The sequence below is a fragment of the Panthera pardus genome, unplaced genomic scaffold, assembly GCF_024362965.1.
Source record: "Panthera pardus isolate Hobbes unplaced genomic scaffold, ASM2436296v1 HiC_scaffold_8, whole genome shotgun sequence".
Classification (NCBI taxonomy): Eukaryota; Metazoa; Chordata; class Mammalia; order Carnivora; family Felidae; genus Panthera; species Panthera pardus.
In genome coordinates, this window is record NW_026527013.1 from 90,718,380 (window position 1) to 90,730,762 (window position 12,383).

Genomic DNA, 12,383 nt, shown 5'->3' on the forward strand with positions numbered 1-12,383 from the left:
AATACTCACTGGGTGCCTGGGTGCTCGGTTGGTTAAGCGTCTTGATTTCGATTCAGGTCATGATTTCAGGGTCATGAGATTGAACCCTGCATCGGGGTCTGTGCTGGGCCTGTAGCCTACTTTAGATTCTCTCTCTCTTTCCCTCTGCCCCTCTCCCTGACTCCCCTCCTCATTCTCTCTCTTTCTCTCATAAATAAATAAGTAAATAAGTATAAATAAATAAATAAATACTCATTATTGTCTAATACAACTAAAAATGAAATAGTCTACATGTCTCCAATAGGGGAATGTTTACATGAATTCTGCTACTTCCCACGGTAGAGTTATATAGATGTTGAAAATTATGTTTCCCAAAGAATACTGAATGAGTCAAGACAATGTGCTCATATAATGTTAATATAAAAAAGCAAGAAACAAACTTTCATAAACAGCACATTCCCAAATATAGTGTGTAGGGCAAGAGGAGTGTTTAAGAGTGCTTTATAGAAGGACTGTGACCAGAAATCAATATGGCAATAGTGATAATCTCTCAAAGGTGGCATACAGATGTTTTTCCTCTTATTTTTACATATTTGTTTTTAATTTTTCCATAATTATCATAGATTATTTTCATAATCATTATGAATTGCTAGAATGTTTATTTCTTTAATCTGTCAATCCTACCTCAAGAAATCATCATATAAAAGGGTAAGGATAAAAGTGTGCACCAGTGTTATTTGTCAAAGAAAATAAATAAAATCTAACTATCTAATACTAAGGAAATAGTTAAGTAAATAATAATATTCAATGGTATATACTCTCAACACAAAGAATTGTTTTATGAAAAATCTCTGATAGAGGGAAATGCTTTTATGAAATGCTTTCAGTTAAAGGGGAAAAATCGTGATACAAACTTATACAAAATAGATCTTTTCAGTATAATCAAAATAAAAATAACATGCACAGAAGGATATGAACCAATTTCAGGAGTGATTGCCTAGAGAATAAAGGAGACTGGGATTGAGAAGAATACAAGGTACTTCACTTATACCTTCCTTACTTTATTTCTGAAAGGAAAGAGGGATAACAGGGAAAGAGAAAAACAAGGAAGTATCTGGAGTAAATATGACAGAATGTAATGTTGTTTCGTTGGTGTTGGGTTGTAATTATTATAAAGGCTAACATTTATTGAGCTATTCATAGATAGAGACCAACACTGTTCCAAAAACATTCAGAGCACTACTTCATGTAACCCGTAAAACAACCCTCTCGGGGAAGTACTCTTAGTGTCCCCATTTTGCAGATGAGGAAATAAAGGCAAAGATTGCTCAGCAGGATGTAGGATAGGCATTCAAACACAAGCAGTCTGATTCTAGGGCTCACCCACTTAGGAAGTTAGTTTTATTACCCCCTGTATTGTTCCATATTTTTAAAATATTCAAAAATTTAAATTATTTCAATGAATATGATCTTTACTTGTTTTTAAAATTCCTTTTTTTAATTTTTACTTATTTTTAGAAAGAGAAAGAGAGTGCACACAAGTGGGGAAGGGACAGAGAGAGAGAGAGAGACACAGAATCTGAAGCAGGCTCTAGGCTCCCAGCTGTCAGCACAGAGCCCCGTGGGGCTTGAACCCATGAACCACGAGTTCATGGCCTGGGCCCATGTCGGATGCTTAAACGACTGAGCCACCTAGTCACTCCCAAAAATTCCTTTTGAAAAGACAGAAGTGAGGCGCCTGGGTGGCTCATTCAGCTGAGCATCTGACTCTCGATCTCAGTTCAGGTCTTGATCTCAGGGTCCTAAGTTTGAGCCCCGCATTAGGCTCTGTGCTGGGCATGGAACCTTCTTAAAAATACATATAAATAAGTAATAAATATATATATATAATATGTATAATTTACATGTATAATACATATATAAATTATATAATATATATAAAATATACATATTATAAATTACACATTACATATGCATATTATAAATTATACATATTATATATAAAAATTATTATATATATTATATATTATTATATTATATTGTATAATTATATTATATATTATAATTATTAATATATATTAATATATTATATTATAATTATTATTTATATATTAATATATTATAATATATTAATTATTTATAATTATTTATAATATAATATAATTATTAATTATTTATAAATTATAATTTATTATATATATAAATTACAGATAGATGATAGATAATAGACTGAAGGGATAGACTGAATATTTCATAACGATGTTTTCTAGATAATATGTTATGGGTGATTTTTTTCCTATTTCTTTATACTTTTCCACACTTAGAAATGTTTGGAAATTTTTTTACAGAAAATACATATTGTTTAAGTTTTCAAACAAGAGAGCTGAAGTATATTAAAAAGGAGCGTAATTCTCAAGTGATTCTTCTACCATATCCTATATTTTATCCATATTTTATACCTCAATTTGGTATATTTTATATTTTATACCTCAATTTGGTCACCATATCTTAAATTAACTAGTAGGGGAAAAAGAATGGGGGATTGGGGAGGATAAATGGAGAGGATTCAAAAAGAAACAAAATGGTTCTTCAAAAAATGAAAAATAGGTCGTATGAGGAAAGGCTAAATTAGGGTGTTTTGATTTACTGTCTCTAAGTCCACAAAGACTTTTACCAGTGGGATATATGTCCCTTGCTCTCCATTTCTTTCAAGGCTCAAAACAGAACTATTTTTAGTAAAGAAAGAAAAATGTTTCACTTGGGTATACAGTTGAACCTTCTGTAAGAGGTTATGGAGGTACTCAAAAGATTGTGAAGTCAGTCAAACCTGCATTTAAAATCAAAACTCCACTGCTTACTGGCTGTGTGATCTGGGGAACATTACCTAATCTCCCTTGGCTTCTGTGTCTTTATCCATAGTTTAGAGTTAAAAATACCTGACACTGTAGACTTTGTTTGCAATGAATTAATAAAATAATGAGTTAATGTGCCTAAAGCATTGCCAAGGTTATTGGTACATTTGTAGCTCTTTATAAGTGTTTCCTTCTTAAGAAATACCAGTATTTCTGGCACAAAAACAGACTCAGATCAATGGAACAGAATAGAAAACCCAGAAATGGACCCACAAACATATGGCCAACTAATCTTTGACAAAGCAAGAAAGAATTCCAATGGAATAAGGACAGTCTCTTCAGCAAGTGGTGCTGGGAAAACTGGACAGCGACATGTAGAAAAATGAACCTGGACCACTTTCTTACACCATATACAAAGATAAACTCAAAATGGATGAAAGACCTAAACGTAAGACAGGAAGCCATCAAAATCCTCAAGGAGAAAGCAGGCAAAAACCTCTTTGACCTTGGTCGCAGCAACTCCTTACTCAACACGTCTCTGGAGGCAAGGGGAACAAAAGCAAAAATGAACTATTGGGACTTCTTCAAAATAAAAACTTCTGCACAGTGAAGGAAACAATCAGCAAAATTAAAAGGCAACTGATGGAATGGGAGAAGATCTTTGCAAATGACCTATCAGATGAAGGGTTAGTATCCAAAAGCTACAGAGAACTTATCAAACTCAAACCCAAAAGACAAATAAGCCAGTGAAAAAATGGGCAAAAGACATGAATAGACACATCTCCAAAGAAGACATCCAGATGGCCAACCAACACATGAAAAATGCTCAACATCATTCATCATCAGGGAAATACAAATCAAAACCACAATGAGGTACCACCTTACACCTGTCAGAATTTTTATGTTTTGTATTTGCATTTTGTTGATAATCAGAAATAGTATATGCATATGCATAAAAATATACATTTTCTAGATGACTTGTATGTCACCCATTAACACAAAATGTTAATACCATTGTTTTACTTGACTTTATGATCCCTAGGTTTCGCTCCTTGTATACCAGCCACACTGGCCTCCTTGCTGTTCCTTCAACCTGCCAGATGTATTTCTTCCACCTTAGAGTGTTTGTATTTGTTGCTCCCTCTGCCCAGAATGCTCCTTCTTCAGGACTCAAATGTCATTTTCCCCGTAAGGACCTCCCTGGCCACCTTTCTCACATTGCTGATGCTCCCTATCCCTTCCCTGCTTTACCTTTCTCCCTGGCAGATCATCATCTTGCATGTTGCCTATTTTACCTATTGTCTATTTCTCCTCACTAGAATGGAAGTTCCATGAAAATACGTTTTGCTTTTCTTTTAATTGCTGTATTTCCAGATCTAGTACATAGGCACTCACTAAATATGGGTTGCATGGATGAATGCATCATGAGAGTACCATTAATGAGAGCAGTTAGTTTGTTAGTGCTCACACAAAATATTTCATATTCACAGCAATGAATTTAATCATTTCTAAAATTTATCCAACAATGAATTTGAGGGGAAATCCCCAAATTCTCAATTTGAGAACCAAAGGATGAATTGCGGACAAGGGAATCCACTTTATCTTCTTTAAGGAAAAAAGGAACTTATTACACAGCATGGAGTGCTTTACAGAATTTCTTGAGGGGCCAGGGAACAAAGCTTGGATCTCAGCACATGCAATGCTCAAAGACTAAACATCCAAAAAATAAAAAATATTTCACTTAGCATACAGAGAAAGACAGATACCATATGGTTTCACTCTTATGTGGATCCTGAGAAACGTAACAGAAACCCATGGGGGAGGGGAAGGAAAAAAAAAAAAAAAAAAAGAGGTTAGAGTGGGAGAGAGCCAAAGCATAAGAGACTGTTAAAAACTGAGAACAAACTGAGGGTTGATGGGGGGTGAGAGGGAGGGGAGGGTGGGTGATGGGTATTGAGGAGGGCACCTTTTGGGATGAGCACTGGGTGTTGTATGGAAACCAATTTGACAGTAAATTTCATATATTAAAAAAAAATAAAAAATAAAAAATAAATAAATAAATAAATAAAAAATAAAATCCAAACATCCAAACCTCTGTGACTACTAGAGCAGAAGACTCAAATGCCCTTGTTGCCATGTCAGCCGGAAGAATCCATCTACTCTCAGGCAGCTGCTGTCTCATGTTGTTCCCTCCCTCCTTCCGAATCTCATGTGAGGACATTTCCTAGGCAAAATCTAGTTTTAATATACAATCTGGTTTCTAGGGAGTCTGGAAATGTTTTAGCTAGCTGTCTCTCTTCTTTGCTTCAGGAAGGCACACTAAAAGTAGGACAGATTGGGTAGAAGTGAGTTAAAGTGCATTTTTACGGCAGTTCCCCCTCTTGCCACTCAACCTACGTAAACGCTTTCACCTCTGCATTAAAACTTGCATCTCTGAGGGATGTTCATTGCTCTTCTAGCTCTCAGTGACAATCCATCTTGATATCCTGAAATCTATCAGATGAATTATAAAGTTAACTACCACCAATCCACCATATATTAAAAACTAGGAGATTACTATTCGGCAATAAAAAGAAATGAACTATCGACACACATTAGAACTTGGATGGATCTCATAGGCATTATACTAAGGGAAAGAAGTCAGTCTCAAAAGCGTACAAAAGAGTACTGAATGATTCCATTTATATGGCACCCTCAAAAAGATAAAACTGCCACGATAGAAATTAGACCTGTGGTTGTCAGGGATTATGGCGGTAAAGTGGTGTAACTACAAAGGAACAACCCAAGGGAAATTTGGGGGGAGTGATGACATTGTTTTGTATCTTGATTGTGATGGCTGTCACACAAATCTGCATATGCATTAAAATTCATAGAAGTGGACGCCAAAAAGTCAACTTTACTGTATGTTAAAGAATAAATTTTTTTTTTAAGTTTATTCATTTTGAGAGAGAGAGAGAGAACACAGGGGAGGGGCAGGATGAAAGGGAGAATCCCAAGCAGACTCAGCGCAGAGTCTCACCCAGGGCTCAATCCCACAAAATGTGAGATCATGATCTGAGCTGAAATCAAGAGTCCGATGTTCCATCAACTGAGCCACCCAGGCACCCCAAGAATTAAATTTTATTCAAATAGTGCAACCCCATGAATCCTAAAGGTAACAACTACTGAAGTTGACAATATGTTAGGTTTTATAGACATGAAGAAGTTACTAATTTTTGAAAAAAACTACGGAAACAAAAGAGAAAAAAAACAATATATATATTATAAAAATACAAAAACAAGAAAATACGAGTAGGGACAATAATTTTCATTTCTGCAGTTGCTTCTGAGATTACCTTTGGTATGGATGACTTTCTTCCTCCACGTTCCCTTTGTACTCAGGTGGTATCTCAGTGGTCCTGGTTCCTTGGGGAGGCAAGCCACAAATTAATTCCCAAATGGTTTGAACCTTGGTGATCTTAACTAAATGGGGCTGCTGTAGACTCCCATTAACTGTTATCATTGGATATTATAATCCTAGGATGCATTCCAGAGGAATTCCTGAGGTCCACTGTTGAAAATCATAGTAAACTTTTTGTTTGCCTTTGTGCTTCCTGGTCTGTTTATCAGGAGGAGCCCAAAAAGGCCGAATGGTCATCTCAGCATCTCAGTTCTCAGTTCAGTTGTCTCATCTGGTGGAATATTTCTCCACTAAATACTAAGACCTCCAAATTAGCAGAAGCTAAAGTAATGGACTTGGGAAGGGAATTTTTGTGCTTTGTCCATCCAGTATAATAATGAGAAATACCACCCCACTTCCCTCCTTGGTTTCTGGACCAATGCAGCCCGGTTTTAGGAGAAACAGCATCATATATTCGTCACCGGTTCAGAGAATATGCCTTATCCTAAAGGACACCAGCCTAATGTCACAGGGTACTGTTTCCCAGATGACACAGTAAATCAATTCCTTGGGTCATTCTGCTAGACCATAAGCCAGGTCATCTAGGTGAATGTTTTGTGGAAATACCAGTGAAACCCTACAGCACTGGCCTTAATTATGTTACTGTGAAATGAGCTTCTTGATTAAAAGCAATATTGTGTGGGGAAACATGAGGTAATAAGAGATGATGTCAATAAGGCATCAAGGCAACAGAAGCAGTATAATGGACCAAGAAAACAAACCATCAAGATTAGGTGTTTATTTCAGTGAGGATTAATGCTGTTCATTTAATAATGCAGGGGACCCAATATAATCAACCAGCAGTTAGGCTGGTCCCCTCATTATATCATACAATTTCAAGAGCTCACTATCCATCTCTACTGCTGGCAGATCGAGCATTCAGCCACGGTGGGAGATCCAAAACAGTCTTGGAGACAGGCAATCAAGTTTTTACTAAGCCATGTACAATCTACATCACTGTTGTGATGGACCACTGTTTATGAGCTAATTGACACAGTAAAGTAACCCGAGAAAGGAGTTGACTGACACCAACAGTGTGAGTCATCTGGCTCACCTGGCTATTGAACATTTGCTGAAACTTTGCATGGGACATTAATACTCCTACACGCTAGGCTATTTTCAAGAGATTCATTTACATAATTCATCCTCAACCCTCTTTATCAGCAAACCTCCGACCTTGTTCCTTCCAACTCCTTCACCAGATGCCAAATCTTTAGTATTACCCACGAACTGATGTATATTAGACATCATATTACCTTCTTCCAGGCAATGTTTATGCTAAGGGTGTATCCATTGGAAAAATTCCCTTTTCCATCGTCCTTCAGAGACACACATGATTTATCTGTTAATCAATATAAAAGCAGGGAAATAGTCTTTGAGTTTTCCAACATGTAATTGTAGGCCAAGAAGCACAAACTAAAAATCAAAGAAACATTAAACCACTTGGAAGCAGACTATTATGTTGAATGAAATAGTAAATGTCAATACAACTTTTTCCTATGAGACACACTGTTCAAAGAATTCTCTGCAATAACAAGCTTGCGTCTGAACCACATACCCAATATTTGCATGTCTATTAACTAAAATTGACATTACCTGGGACAAATCACTGCTGGCTCTAAAAGCTGAGCCATCAGGAATCCTGTGGCCTGACCATTCTTTAACCATTTTATCAACTGCCCTATTAAAAAGAAAGGCAAGTCTGACTGGCATGCACAGATTCTGCAAATCCATTTACCCAGATACTGGCAGATAAGAGCAGTGAAGGAAATAAATTTCAGCCCTTAAAGGTCAGGGATATGCAATTCTTACTTAGTGTGAGATGCTTCAGTCAAATAGTTTTTTGAAAGAGAAACTGGATGAGTGGACGGCAGGGTTTTTTTTTTGTTGTTTTTTTTTTTTTAAAGATTTTAAATGTTAAGCAACTGTAAAGAAGTCAACAGCTGCAGAACCACGGAACCTAAGAAGAGGATTGGCCTTTAAAGATCACTGAGCCAAATCCCATCCCAAATCCCCGAATCCTCTCTGCAAGCCTCCATCAAATGACTCTTCAGACTTAAAAAACTTCCGTCACTGAGAAATCACTACTTTCTCAGGCAGTCATCCTACCTTTGCATCAACTCTCACAGGACGAAAGTCTTCCTTCGGGGGAGCAAAAGGAAAAAAAAACAAACAAACATGTCTCAATGCCATAATCCTCACTTCAGGGCCTACACAAAACAAGCCTCTTTCCTTTTCCCACGGTGACCCTTCAAATAGCTTCCTCCTCTCACAACCTTCTCCAAAATAAACATCTCCAGTTTCTGCCATCATTTTTTACCTTGTTTGATTTTCTGTTCACCTCAATTTTCCAATAGTTCTCTCAAAAGTATACATTTAAACTGAAGTAATAGCATAGATTTAATCTCTGATAGAGTAGAAGTATAATTTCCCTTATTCTAGAGAGGCTGTAGTTCTATTTTTGCAATTTAATTCCAGGTAGACTTTCTACAAGTCACACTAATGTTCCCTGTAATTGCTAACACTCATCCACTAGGTGCCACGCACCTCAAAAAGGGCCTCACATCCATCATCTCGTTTACCTCTTGTGCCAGCCACCTATGAGGTAGGTACTATTTTTATCCCCATTTTCAAGTAAAGAAAATGAGACTTAGAAAGAATAAGTACAGGGGCGCCCAGGTGACCCTGTCAGTTGAGCATCCGACTTCGGCTCAGGTCATGATCTCCCGGTCCGTGAGCTCAAGCCCCACGTCAGGCTCTGTCAGGCTCTGTTCTGACAGCTCAGAGCCTGGAGTCTGCTTCAGATTCTGTGTCTCCCTCTCTCTCTGCCCCTCCCCTGCTCACGCTCTGTCTCTCTCTGTCTCTGTCCCAAAAATAAATAAACATTTTTTTTTTAATTAAAAAAGAGTAAGTACCTTACTCAAGTCCAAATACCCCATAAATGACAGAATTTGGATTCTGCTCCAGGATTTCTGGAAAAGTCGTAGCTAATACCTATTGAGCACTTACTATGTGCCAGCACTGTGCTGAGACCTTACCTCAAATTGCTAAGTAGATAGTATTATTATTCCCATTTTATACATAGGGAAACTGAGGCTTAGAGAGGTGTAGCAAAATGGTTAGAAATTAAGAACTAGCTTATCCCAACAGGATTCCAGATTCAGGATTTTATATTTATCTCATAAAATTTATCTTACTGGATTCAGTCCATCCCTCTAGTCTGTCAAAATTTTTTAGAGATACTGATTTGATCCAAAGTATTTTTATCCTTGCTACTTTTTTACAACTGCAAGTCTCATGAGAAAGGTTTCCATGTGTTCAAGTTACCAACAAATTACACTGCATAGAATGAGGCCTCGGAAAGAGTTATCCACAACCACCAGAAACCTCTCCAGATGCCATAAATCTACTCGTCAGACCATATCCACACTCATTCAAACTCTAATACACTATCTAATCTAGGCCATATTTCTTCATTTTGTCCACAAGAATGCAATGAGTTTGTTAAGTGTTCTACTGAAATATAGATTTGGTATCCCATCTCAAACTTAGAACCCTATCAAAAAGGAATATCATGTTCGTGGGAAGTAATTTAGAGATGGCAAATCCATTTTGGACCTTAGTGATTACCATTTCTGCTTCTAAGTATTTATTGTGTTTTCAGAAACAAAACACTAAATGAGATATATGTTGTTTTCATACTCGTGGTACTATATTTTTGTTCATGTAATTGGAGATAGCCCTTTCTGCACCGTCAAAATGCAGTTTGAGTTCCAGTGTCTTCCCACTCAGCCTTCTGAGTTGATTTTGGTCAGGCAGCATGACAACATGTTGCTTTTTATAATCCATGCTTGTGATCTTGGCTCTTGGGCATCTTTAAGATTGACAGTATTATTTTAGGGTTTTGTTTGCATTTCATATCTGGTTAAGCTGATACTTTCACTTTTTCCTTAATTGAATTACCATCACTGTAAGTGAATTACCTTCTCTTGAGAGTCATCCAGAAGCTTCTGATAGACAGATGCTTGGCACCTGAGTAATAATCCTTCAGGCCCAAGAATCTGTCATGTACTCTTTCCTGGCTTTGAAAGGCCATAATATGTTCCAGGGATTTGACAGTTTTCTACTATCTTTGATTTTGTTGTTTGGTGTTCAATAGTCTTTCTTTGTATAAAATGTTTTCTTTTACTTCTGTATTATAGTGGTTTTTTTTTTTTAATTTTTAAAGCAACATTACAGATTCCAACCCAAGTTAATTCAAGCATTGAATCCTACCACATACGACTGTATTATCACTCACAAAGATAATGACCACTAAGAAGTGTAGGAAATGCACCATGTTCCTTTTTGACATTGCTTTTTAGGAAACACCCAGATTTCAAGTATGTCAAAACGTAAAAAAAAATACGTGACTCTGATAATTGAAGAAAACAATAGTTACACTAATTATTGAGGAGTTTAGGTTATAAACTGTGCTCCTATTTCAGAGCAGTACAAAAATGGAGAATTAGCAAGTGTTTTTCTGTCCTCCATTCCCTATCTACAGCCTCTAACAGGAGATAAAGTTGATTAAGAAGTGAGAAAGGTCACACATCCGTCTAGTATTATGAAATGCTTTGTATAACATACTGTGTATCTTTTAACTGAATACCAAAAATCCCCACATATTTTTGTAACTCTGGTGTCCTATCCCAATTAGCCTTATCTTAAATATATCTGTATGGCTATTCCCCTCGAAGAGATACAAAAGGTCACTTTCCTTTTCCAAAATACAGAATTATTCAACAGAGCTTAATAGCTGCACTGCTAATGTAATTCTTACTATACCTGAGAGAAAATACTGCTTGAGATAGATTTGGACCAACTTTCATTTGTAATGTTAATGTCTTTTGCCTGAGAAAACCTCAGCCGTGTCACTCCCCCACAGGCTGGCCGCAGCCTAATGAGGTTTTGGGACTGGAGTGGAGAACGATGCACATTCTCAGTTTGCATCAGTTCTGAAATAAAAATTACATTAGCCATTTGTAGTATGCCTATTAGTATTCCTTTGATCATTTCATGATCCCTAGCGTTTTTAAGTAGACCTTGAATTTCGATACCAGAAATCCTAATTGGCATTTAATGATTCTTTTTCTTATTAGAAAAGTGAGTTGACCTAAGACATTTATAGAGATGCTCTGTTAAACTAATATCCTAACAACAATAATAGAAAAGATAAAATGACTGAAACTGAACAAGAACCGGCCCAGTTCTTTCTCCTTAAAATGAGGGAAATATTAGTTTCTAAATAATGTGTCCTTAGGGTCACAACTCAGGCTTGAATCTTAACTCATGGAAGGAAATACCAAGATGTTGCTTCAAACCTATTCAGAAAATAAATAACATTTTTTCTAAGCTAAGGAAGAAAGTAATTATGTAAACAACATCCCACCATCATCAGAAACCCTGAATAAAATATCTGTATTTTGCTTGTCTCACACTCCCATACTTCATCCCATCCTCATTTACCCATTTATAATTTCAATCGATTAACTAAGTAAGTCTTGATTCCACTCTCAGCCTCCCGTAAATGACACATTTTAAACTGTCTAAAACCGACAGGTATATACATCTATTAATAACTCAGTCCCCCTACTAATTTAAGTTCAAATTGCTTGGCCTAGAATTCATGGCCCTTCACGCTCTGGCTTCAGCCTAACTTTCCATTCTTATCATTAACCATTTCCTTAAAATCATTTATGATCCAGTCAAGCATATATATATATATATATATATATATATATATATATATATAAAGCCATTCCAAGCTTTTTTATCTCTACACATTTGTACATGCTCTTTGATTCTTCTACCTGGAATGAAGTTCCATTCATCTCTCTCTGTCTATCCTATAGACTAAGATAAAATAGCAACTTCTGTACAGAGATTTGCTTTAGTTCCCCAGCTGGGTATGAGTATTTAGTTTATCCTGTCTCTATTGAATTTATCATTTATATCTATAAGTGATATAAAGGATTTTGATGTCCAGGGACCTTTCAATATACTTATTGGTACCTCCTGCAGTGTAGCACAGCATCTCACAGAATGCCCAGTAAATATGTATAAAATAGTGA